Raw genomic sequence first — 11,111 nt, forward strand, 5'->3', positions numbered from 1 at the left:
CAAAGAGCAACACGACTGAGCAACCAACACTTTCACCGTCACTGCAATCGCAGAGCCCTCCTCAGGGGACAGGACCCTGAGGAGGGAGGCCTGGGGTCCAGTCTCGACTGTCTCTGAGATCTTGGGGGAGAGGGAGGCACGTGTCATCTCCTGACTCTAGACTGTAAGGTAAACCAGATGACCCCGAGGGCACTCACTCATACAGGCTGTGGTTTCTATTCTATTGCAGGACAAGTTCAAACGGCATTACCACCCTGGGTGACACCAACCTATGAGGTTGTCGAATGCCAGGCATGGACCTCCCCGGCCAACTGAGGGGCCTGGCTTCACACACCCCTTGTAAGGTTGGGCAACAGAACAGCGTCTTTGTTCTCCCAGCTCCACCAGAGCCTCGAGTTTCTTAACTAGGCTGCTGCAGTGTCTGTTTCTCCATCTCACTCCAGCGCCTGCCAGAAAAGTCATCAAAGTGAGGGGAAAGGCATCATGCGCTTGCCTGGTGCCCTGTGGTCCTCCTTTTATGCCTGTGACCCCATTTAATTCTTGCAACTACCCTACAGAGTAAGTTTTACTGTGTGCATTTCATGGGTGAGGCAACAAAGGCTCACAGAGATGGAGTGACTGACTCAAAGTCACAACGCCAGGAAGTAGCAGAACTGGCATTAGAACCCAGGCCCATCTGATCCCAGAGCCCAGAAGAAAGACCATCCTTGATTTCTGCTCTACCAGCTGCCTGTCCCACCTTCAGTGACAGCTCTGCTCCCTGGAGTTCTTCCTCCCCTTCCTGGGGCCCCCGGTGCCACCTACCACACCCCTTCCTCCTTGTCCAGGCAGGAAAGATGCTTAGACTCAGAATTCCAGAGCATCAGGGGTGAAATAGCCATTTGAGGTGACACACCAGCCCCACCTGACCTGTTCTGCCTCCATATGAGATGGAAGCTGGGGCTCTGTGAGGAAGGGCCAGGCCTGGACCCAGGATTAAAGGCATACACTCCTATCATCCCGCATGGGATGTGAGGGAACATGTCCCATCCTAAAGGACTCAGGAGTGCTGGTGGAGCTCAGGTGATGCCGTCTAGCCGGCAGATCTGCTGATGGAGGCTTGAAGGGTTTGGATTTGGATTAGCTGAGAGTAGGGGGAGCTGGCCAGACACGAGGGTGGGGCGGGGGTTGGGTGGCCTGGCTGAACTGAGGGGTCAGGCAGCCTTGGCGGGGCTCCCATCTCCAGCCCCAGGGCGAGCGCACGAGGTGGAGCTGAAACATTCAAGCAGCTTCCTCTCCTTTGTTGGGAGTGATGTCGCCCATTTCCTGGATGTCCAAGAACCGGCTTCAAACAATAGCGCTGTCAGGAAGCCAGGAAGGGGCTGCTGCCCTGCGCCTGGCCCTGCCCCATCCCTCCCCACCTCCTGAGACCTGGCCGGGCCATCCTTTCTGCTTATCTCTTGGAGTCTGAGGCCTCACTCTGTCACCAGCCAGCTGTGTTCCTGTGGGCCGGTCACCAAACTTCTCTGGGCCTCAGCTCCCCATCTGAAACTTAGGTATCCTGTCCTCACCCTGCCCACTGAGCAGAGGAGATGAGAACGATGGTGGCAGCAACAGTAGCGGTGAATACCCTGTACGTAGACAATATACCAGGAAGTGATTGGTACTTTGCAGGCTTTTGAAAATTTGACTTTGGCTCTGAATCCTCGAGACAGGCAGCTCACATTTTCAAGTCTACTAAGCATCAAGCATCTCCACGTGCCTTATCTACGTACCATGTGTGAAGGCTTACAGTTTTGGAGTCAGACAAAATTGGATAAAGTCCCTGGTGACTCCGACGGCAAAGAATCTGCCTGCAATGCAGGAGACCTGGGTTCGATCCCTGGATGGGGAAGATCTCCTGGAGAAGGGAAAGGCAACCCATTCCAGTATTCTTGCCTGGGAAATCCCATGGACAAAGGAACCTGGCGAGCTACAGTCCAGGGGGTTATAAAGAGTCAGACACGACTGAGCAACTAACATTTTCTGCCAATTATGAACTGTGAGGCTTGGAACAGTGTCGTGGCCTTTCTGAGCTCTCATTTCTTTTGAAATAAAGAAAACTAAGAATAAACAAATAGGGATGTCCCTGATGGGCCAGTGGCTAAGATTCTGAGCTCCCAATGCAGGGGGCCTGGGTTCCATCCGTGGTCAGGGAACTAGCTCTTGCGTGCCGTAACTAAATATCTGGCACAGCCAAATAAATAAACATTAAAAAAAAAACAATAAAGAATAAATAAAGTAAATAGGAATAAAAAGACTCCCTATTTTGTGGCATCAAATGAGAAATAAATGGGCCAAGAGAGGTCAAGCCCGGCAGAGCAGACACCCAGGAGGTGTTAGCCCCTCTTCTTACCCCTCTTTCTACCATGGGCCTTTTTTCCTGTTTGCTCACATTGTTGCCCCAGACTACTAGCCCTTCCTCTCTGCTGTCCACGCCTCCACCTCTGCACAAATCTTAAGCATCCAGTTGCTGCCCCACGGTAATTCAAGGTGGGGACATCAGAGGTGCTAACTTCACCTTGAGCCTTTCCTACCTGCAGGGCTCTGTTTCCCCATCTGGGAGCTGGTTTCTAAGTTCCCCTCAATTCTGATGATCCAGGAGGCAGCCCAGTCCCCAGTTACATCCCCGGTCACTGGACCTGCCACAGACCCAGCACAAGAGGGTGCCTGTGTCCCTAGTTCACCAGGAGGCCGGACTCCTCCCCAGGAGATGAGCACCACACAACTGGTTCAAGCTATCCACAGGCTTGGGAGCTGGGTAGGTGCCTTTGTCCAGCAACACGACCTTTTCATTAGCACCATTGTCTATTTAGCCCAAAGCTGACTCACAGGGACACCGCACTGGGGGCCAGCTTCGGTGGGCACTGTGTTCCCTCAGCCCTTCTCCCCCTCCGCTGGAAACCCTTGGCTCCATTGCCCTTCCAGTTTGCCCTACACCCAACCCAGGCGCACCTGTCCACCTGAGAAGGTCACAGTCACCGTATACCGACATGGTGCCGGGCGATGCAGTCATCTTGCTACCCAATCAATGAAACCAGCCCAGAAGGGGGGCACCATTGTCATCCTCATTTCTCAGAGAAGTCACGTGTTTCTCTCTGTCCCACTGGGAGTCAGTCATCTCATGATCAGCAGACTCTAGAGCAGCCTTTGGGATCCTGTTTGTCAAATGAGCGCAGAGCAGTGTGGCCCTGGACAGGTTGCTTCCTTCTGTATTTTCTCTCCTATCCCTCCTTGAACCTCCATCGTCTGATTCACCAACTCCAAACTGACAGCTCAGCGTGGAGCAGAGTAAAGAACTCCAGGTTCTGGAGCCAGTTAGGCCCAGGGGATGATTCTGTTTCTGACAGATATAAAATACACCTAGTTTCTGGGTTTTGAGTTCAAGTCCAAAAAGGAAGGTAGGAAGGAAGGAAGTGAAGTCGCTCAGTCGTGTCCTGACTGTTTGCGACCCCATGGACTATAGCCTATCAGGTTCCATCCATGAGATTTTCCAGGCAATACTGGAGTGGGTTGCCATTTCCTTCTCCAGAGGATCTTCCCGACCCAGGGATCGAACCCGGGCCTCCCACATTGCAGGCAGACGCTTTACTGTCTGAGCCACCAGGGAAGCCCTTAAAGGAAGGTAGACCAGCAGGCAAATAATCACCATGTAACCTGACATACCAGGAGCCACGTTGCTGTTTGTTTTTTCGTCACTAAGTCGTGTCTGACTCATTGTGACCCCATGGACTGTAGCCTGCCAGGCTCCCCTGTCCATGGAATTTCCCAGGCAAGAATACTGTCGTGGGTTGCCATTTCCTTCCCCAGGAGATCGTCCCCACCCAGGGATCGAACCCACGTCTCCTGCATCTCCTGCATTGGCAAGTGGATTCTTTACCATTGAGCCTTGAGGGAAGCCCTACAAGGAGTCACAGCTCTTGGCAATCTTCCAGGGTCAATGGAGAATCACTTCATCTTTTTATTGGTTGCCAGGACTGCATGGTAGGATTCTAACGCATCTCATCCAACTGCTCTGCTACTACTGATGTAGGCTGTTCCTCTCTCTCTCTGTCCATTTTTACAAACAATGCCCCAGTGAACATTCTTGAACATTCTTGTACACATCTTAAAATACTTCAGTCAGCACTTCTGTAGTATGAATGCTGACAGGTGTGGAATGATACATACACTCTGATAAATGCAGCAAATTGGCCTCCAAACATAATGTATCACTGGATCAGTTCTCCTCCTATGGGATCTCATTTCTGCACATCTGGGTCAATACTTGATATTATTGTCAATTAGTTTTTGCTAATTAAATGGCATCTCACTGTGACTTTATGAGCATTGTTCTGACTACTCTGGAGGTTAAGCATCTTTTTACATGCTGATTGGCTGTTCTGATATTCTCTTCTGCAAAGAACCTGTTCACTGCTTTTGTGGATGTTTCTATGAGGTATCTGTCTCCCAACCAGTCTCTGACTTGGTGCTGCCTGTTTATCCCACTTCTACCCTTTTGGCATCCAGTGCTCAGGTCCACTCTCATATTCTGAGTGCTGCAGCCCACTTCCACAGGTGAACTATTTCCCCCGCCCCCAGCCCTCCATGGTGCAGGCAGGCTCCATGTCAGCCAGCCTGAACCCACAACAGCAGAGGGTTTCACATCAGGCTTAGCCCAATCAGAAGGCAATTCAAGTAGAAGATGATCCCCAGAGGTTTCCTCCTTTAATTTCTAAGATCAAAGCCTTTGTAATAATCCTCTGAACAAACTCAGCTTCAATTAACAAGAAAGTTGCACGAAACAATTTTGAAGTGGATGACAAAAATCCCCGAATATCTTCCATCTCATTTTCTTCAAAAGGCAAGAGTGGGTGATTTATCTAAGACCAAGGCCCAAAATGCCCTTCTCATTTTAATGAAATGTCCAGAATTGTCCGTGCAGGTCATTAGATCCACCTTAAGAATATCATCGAAATACCTCCATCTCAAAAAAAACAAAAACAAAAAAAACACCTCCATCTTTCCCAACAAATTGGCTAGTGGAAAAACTATGTTTCATATAATTCTTGGCATGGAAGAGAGCCCAGATATCATCTTAGTCCATGACTTCATTTTTTAGTTAAAGAAACTGGCTCAGAGGGGAGAGTGTTTTGCCAAGGCTACAGAGCAAGGTCAGAGATAGCACGGGAACAGCATCTCAGGCACCTCCTCCAGCTAGCCTGCACCCCGTCAAACTGATATGGAAGAAAAGAGGCCAAGGGATGTTCTTAAAGTTCTTTAGTTTGAGTTCAGCCTCTTGGAAACCGGCAACATAAAGGTACTGCACGCTCCACAGACAATAAAACAAACACATACCTAAAACCTGCACATCAAATGACTGTCAAACCACGTAATACCCTAGTTTCAGATGGCAAGTGAAAGAGACGTTATTATCATTTTCTTTTTAGCTTCAACTCTTCCACCAGAGCAGCAGAATTGATTAAAACAAAGCTTCCAGAAAAGGGCATGCCTGCTTAATTTGCATTCAACCCTCAAATTAAGGGAATACTGGCATGCAATTATATTTCTTATTACCATAGCCTAATCTGACCTTTTATGCATCCTCCTCCCTGTAGTTCACGGAGGGCACTTTTTACTGCCACCGTGACAGGGATTTCTGGGCTCTTTTTGAAAAATAAAAACAAAAACAAAAAGCCGAGTGTCGCCTTCTGTCTCCAACGGTGCTAATCATTATGGTAGAACCCTGAGCCTCTCTTAGGATAGAAAACACCCTCCTGTTTACATAGAGGAGTACACAGTTAAGGATTAACTAGGCTACTCCTTTTTGGAGAGGCCAATGGCTGTGCAAGATTCATTCAACAATCAGGCACTGACATTCACCAGGCGCTTTGCCTGAGGGGGTAGCCACGGGGAAAACAAGAGAGATGGCTCACTCCCAGAATGCACAGCGGCTCCCAGAAGAGGCACCTGAACACGGAGGAAGGCAAGGTTTGCTCTGAGGGAACTTGAAGGATGCTTCACCGAGGAGACGGGTTTGAGCTGCATTTTGGGGGAAAGGTTCACCAAGAAGAGGCAGAGGAGACCTTTGGGGAAGAGGATGCAGCACGGGGAAAGATGCATATATCTGAGATGGCGCAGATCCAGCGTTGGGGGACGTTGGTGGGAGACAAAGCTAGTGAGCTCTGAGTCAGACCCCAGACCATCTGTCACTTTGAGCAATGTGGCTTCTCTCCTGCAGGTTGTGGAGACACCAAGGACAGGAAGTGTCCCCGTCGCGTTAAAGGCAGAGGTGGGGAGTTGAGATTGCATTGGGCTCATTCCCAGAAAACCACACTCCAGGCAGACTGTTCCTAAAGTACACGGAGCCCCGTCCGGCGGTCCCCCAAGGCTCGGACACACTTCCATCAGCCCTCTAACTGGCTGCTCCTGGAGGAGGAAGCTCAAACAGCACTTCCTTTGAGAGACCCTCCACGGCCTCTCTTCCCAAACAATCCTCACCCCTGAGCTACTCCTGGTCACGCTGACCCTTCACATTGGCTCCTCACAGGACTCACTACAATCTGCAGTCTCCTTGTTCCTGTGTATATCTGTTTATTATCCCCCATGCTGGGATGGAAGCCCCATGGAAGCAGGGCCCCTGTGTATGCAGCTCATCATTCGTGCCTAGAATGGTAACTAGCACAAAACAAGACGTAAAATCTTTGTTGAATGAATTAAAGAATGAATGAATGCATTTCCAGGGTTCTACCTGCTACTACACCCCTTCCCTCCCACTGAAGAAAGTATGTGTGTGTGTGTGTGTGTGTGTGTGTGTGTGTGTGCTAAGTCACTTCAGTCTTGTCCCACTCTTTGTGACCCCATGTACTGCAGCCCACCAGGCTCCTCTGTCCCTGGGATTCTCCAGGCAGGAATACTGGAGTGGGTTGCCACTCCTCCAGGGGATCTTCCCAACCCAGGGATGTATATTTGAGTGTAAATGAGCAAGAATGATATTATTTGTTACAAAAACTGTATGCCCAGGCCACATCACAGAACTACCAGAGACTGGACTACCAGGGAAATCCCAACAACTGGTATATTTAAAGCCCAAATAGGTCATAATCCATTTTGGAGCCTAAGAATACATCTTTGATTATACCCAACTTGTCAGTTAGGATTTGATACCTACAAAGATGGTAATTTAATCTCAAAGGATTATTCCTATCTCTACAAAGTTAAGGGGCTTCCCAGGGGGCATAGGGTTAAAGAACCTGCCTGCCAATGCAGGAGATGCAGACTCAGGTTCAATCCCTGGGTCGGGAAGATCCGCTGGAGAAGGGATGGCTACCCACTCCAGTACTCTTGCCTGAAAAATTTCATGGACAGAGGAGCCTGGTGGGCTACAGTGCATGGAGTCGCAAAGAGTTGACACAACTGAGCGTGTATGCACACGCCGCACAGTTCCTGTATTTATTGTTCCAGACCATGGAGGGAGTTTAGAAGTTCTTTGGAAAGGTAAATTCAAAAGTGAAAGTCGCTCAGTTGTGTCCAACTCTTTGCGACACCATGGGCTATACAGTCCATGGAATTCTCCAGGCCAGAATACTGGAGTGGGTACCTGTTCCCTTCTCTAGGGGATCTTCCCAACCCAGGGATCAAAGCCAGGACTCCTACATTGCAGGCAGATTCTTTACCAGCTGAGCCACCAGGGATGTCTTTCATGTGCTGGGCACTAGAATATGGAAATATAAATAAGGTAAAAGTCCACATCTTATCGTAGTAAGACAAAGAGAAACAAGATACACTCTGCCATGACAGATGATACTCAAACAGAGTGCTGTGACAAATGACTTTCATTTACTTGAGAAGGACTTTTTAATCTTGAAGGATCCTTAAATTTTTTCCATTTATAAAAGCTTTATTGAATGTGTTACAATATTGTTTCTGTTTCCTATTTTAGTTTTTTGGCCTCGGGGCATGAGAGATCTTAGCTCCCCGACCAGGGATTGAATCTGTACCCACTGCTCGGAAGGCGAAGTCTTAACCACTGGGCTGCCCCAGAAGCCCCAATAATTGCTAGCACTGGCCAACACTGTAACACAAAGCATTTCATGTGTAAACCTCATTAAATCCTCATAGCCATCCCAGGCTATGGGTACTATTCTGGTCTCTCCCATTTTACAGATGAGGAAAAGAAAGTACAGAAAGGTTAAGGAACTTGCCTAGGGTCACACAACTATTAGACGACAGAGCCTGGATTCAGATCCAGACAGCCCAGCTTCAGAGTCCTTGCGCTCAAACCTCAGGCCATATTGTGTCATGAGAACAAAGAGGCAGGAAGGAGCACTCGTGCCTGTAGGAAGGGACACTTCCTGGGGAAGACAGTGTGAGTGTTTGCCTTGAGAGATGGGTCCACTTTCAAGAGGCAGAGACGGGGGCAGGACTGTTTCCCAGCAAGTGCACAGCAGTGGCATTAGTGGATATTTGGAAGTTGGAAAACACTCTTGAGCAATGGCATTTGGGAGACTGTAGGATCCCTGATAAGGAGAAATAACATAGTAGAGAGGGACATGGGCCCGGTGAAGGCCAGATTATGGAGGCCAGATTATGTCAGGATGCCAGTAAGGATCTGAGTTTTGGTTAATAGCCATTTAGGAGTCACCGAAGGTTTTCTTTCTTCTTAATTAGTTAATTTGGCTGCGCTGGGTCTTAGCTGCAGCATATGGGATCTAGTTCCCTGACCAGGGATTGAACCAGAGCCCCCTGTATTGGGAGCACACAGTCTTAGCCACTAGACCACCAGGGAAGTCCCAGTATTGAAGCTTTTCAAATGGTAGGGGCACGGCACAAGTTGGAGCATGGTCTGGAGGGTGAGAGGGTGGCAGGAGACCAATTTGGCAGCAGTATTAATAATCCAAGCCCAGGGAACAAAAACAGGCTAGGAACAGTGACAGGGAGATAAAAGAGGAAGGAACAGACGTGAGAGGTTATAGAAGGACTTGGTGTGGGATTGGAACACGGAGAGCAGTGAGCGGAAGGAGCCACAGGAGTGGCCCATGTTTTGACACTGGAAGGATGGAGACACCATTCCCTCCGATAGGGAAGACAGGAACAGGCCTGGCGGAGCAAAGGGGGCAGATAGATTTCCTTTGGGAGTGTAAGGAGTCCATCTCATTATACTTAAGCCAAGCCAGCAGGAAGATCTTCTGACTATTATTTGAAGCCCCGTTCGGAGATTCTTCGCAGCAACTGCTTTCAAATTGTTCCGTGACCTTTTACCTACTGAAATTGTGAATTCATCTGTGGCATGGGATTTTAGGAATCCTGTCTTTACTTAATTATGACTCTTCGGCCCTAGAAGGCTTGTGATGTGGTGTAATTCCATCAAGAATACAGGAAAGCCAGAAGTGAGTTTCTTTGTTCAAGGAATTCAAAGCAAGGTAGGGGGGTGGTGAGCTTCTGTCCAACTTGGGCAAAAGTTAAAACATCCTTGAATTGAATTTGAAGCCATTAACAGTTCAAAACTTGTTGCTCTGGACTCTATAAAGAGGTGATTAACTTTCAGGGAGGGCCTGGTGTTAGACCTTGTGGCTAGATAGATTAATCATAGATGCTATCCACAGCATGGTTTATTCTCTCGTTACCCAAAGTGTGGTCCATGGACCAGCAGCCTTAGCATCAAGAAACTTACTAGAAATCTTAGGTGCCACTCCAGGCCTATGGAATTAGAATCTTCATTTAATAAGACCTCAGGTGATGTACATGCAGTCATACAGATTAATACAGGGGATTTCCCTGGTGGTTCAGTGGTTAAAATTCCACCTCCCAATGCAGAGAACGTGGTCCCTGGTTGGAAGACTAAGTTCCTACATGCTGCAGGTCAACTAAGCCCACAAGGCAACTACTGAGCCTCCACTATAAAGCCCAGAGCAGACAAATAAAAAAGAGTATGGGATTTGGAATCAGATGTATCTCTGGCTTTAAATCTCAGCTTAGCCATTTAACTACCAAATCTCTTGAACCAATCAGTGGCCCTAGACTTTGGTTTCACCTTAAGAACTGGAGAGCTTTCCAAAATCACCATGGCCTGGACATACTGCAGACCAACTAAATCAGCATCTCTCCCAGGCAGGCTCCTGACATCAGAATTTAAAGGCCTCCAGGGGATTCCAGTGTGCAACCAAGGTGGACAGCCACTGATGACTTTGAAGGACAAGGGTGTGGCCATTGGAACCAATCTTCATAATGTATTCCAATTCTGTTTCACATATGAGGACTTAAGTTTCCCTAAGCTTGAGCTCCTCCATCTATGGAATGGCATGACACATGAGAAACTCTTTCAAAGGGCTCTGGGCATTGAAGGAGTTGACACATGTGGCCACGATGCACAGTGCTCAGAGTATTTGTTATTATTTACACAAGTCCCAGCTTCCTTTGCAGAAAGCAACACATGGTTTGCAGTTATCACATAAACGCATCTGTGATCATGATGGTGGTGCTTTCCCCACCAAGGCTGACTTCCAACAACTTGGCCTCCAAGAGGTTAATGGGTGTTGCCTTTGCTGTTGTAAAAACATAAGAACCTATTGTTTTTCTTCTTATATTGGAGAATGGGGCAAAAGTGGCTGGCAAGGAGCTTTCGCAGAATGGGTGAGAGTGAGGTTTACATAAAATGCTCCCAACTGTGGGGTCAGGGTGGGGTGGGGGCAGGGGCAAGGCAGATCATGCAGTGCTTGGTGTTCTGCTTCCCAGAGCTCTGCAAATGGGAAAGCAAGGCCTGGGGAGCTGAGACTTACACACAGACACGTGCAATTTAAGGCCATGAACAGAAGATGTAAAGTGGTCGACCCCCGGTCAGATGGAGAGGAAACAGCCTAGTCGTGAAAAAGGAATTGAACGACAGGGAAAATAAAGACATTAATACGGCTTTGAACCAAAGAGCTTTTAAAATACTTGTGGCTCTAACCTGCCCAGGAGGTAGATAAGCATGTTCCCTTTAGTTTGTCCTCAAATTCAACCTCTCGTAAGAGGTTAAGAAACACACCCAAGGCTGGAACTGACACTCAGACCTCCCGACTTCCTGGCTTTGGAGCTGGGAGTTCAGCCTCCAACTCCCTTGTCTATCAGGAAAA

The sequence above is a fragment of the Budorcas taxicolor genome, chromosome 11 (assembly GCF_023091745.1).
Source record: "Budorcas taxicolor isolate Tak-1 chromosome 11, Takin1.1, whole genome shotgun sequence".
Taxonomy (NCBI): Eukaryota; Metazoa; Chordata; class Mammalia; order Artiodactyla; family Bovidae; genus Budorcas; species Budorcas taxicolor.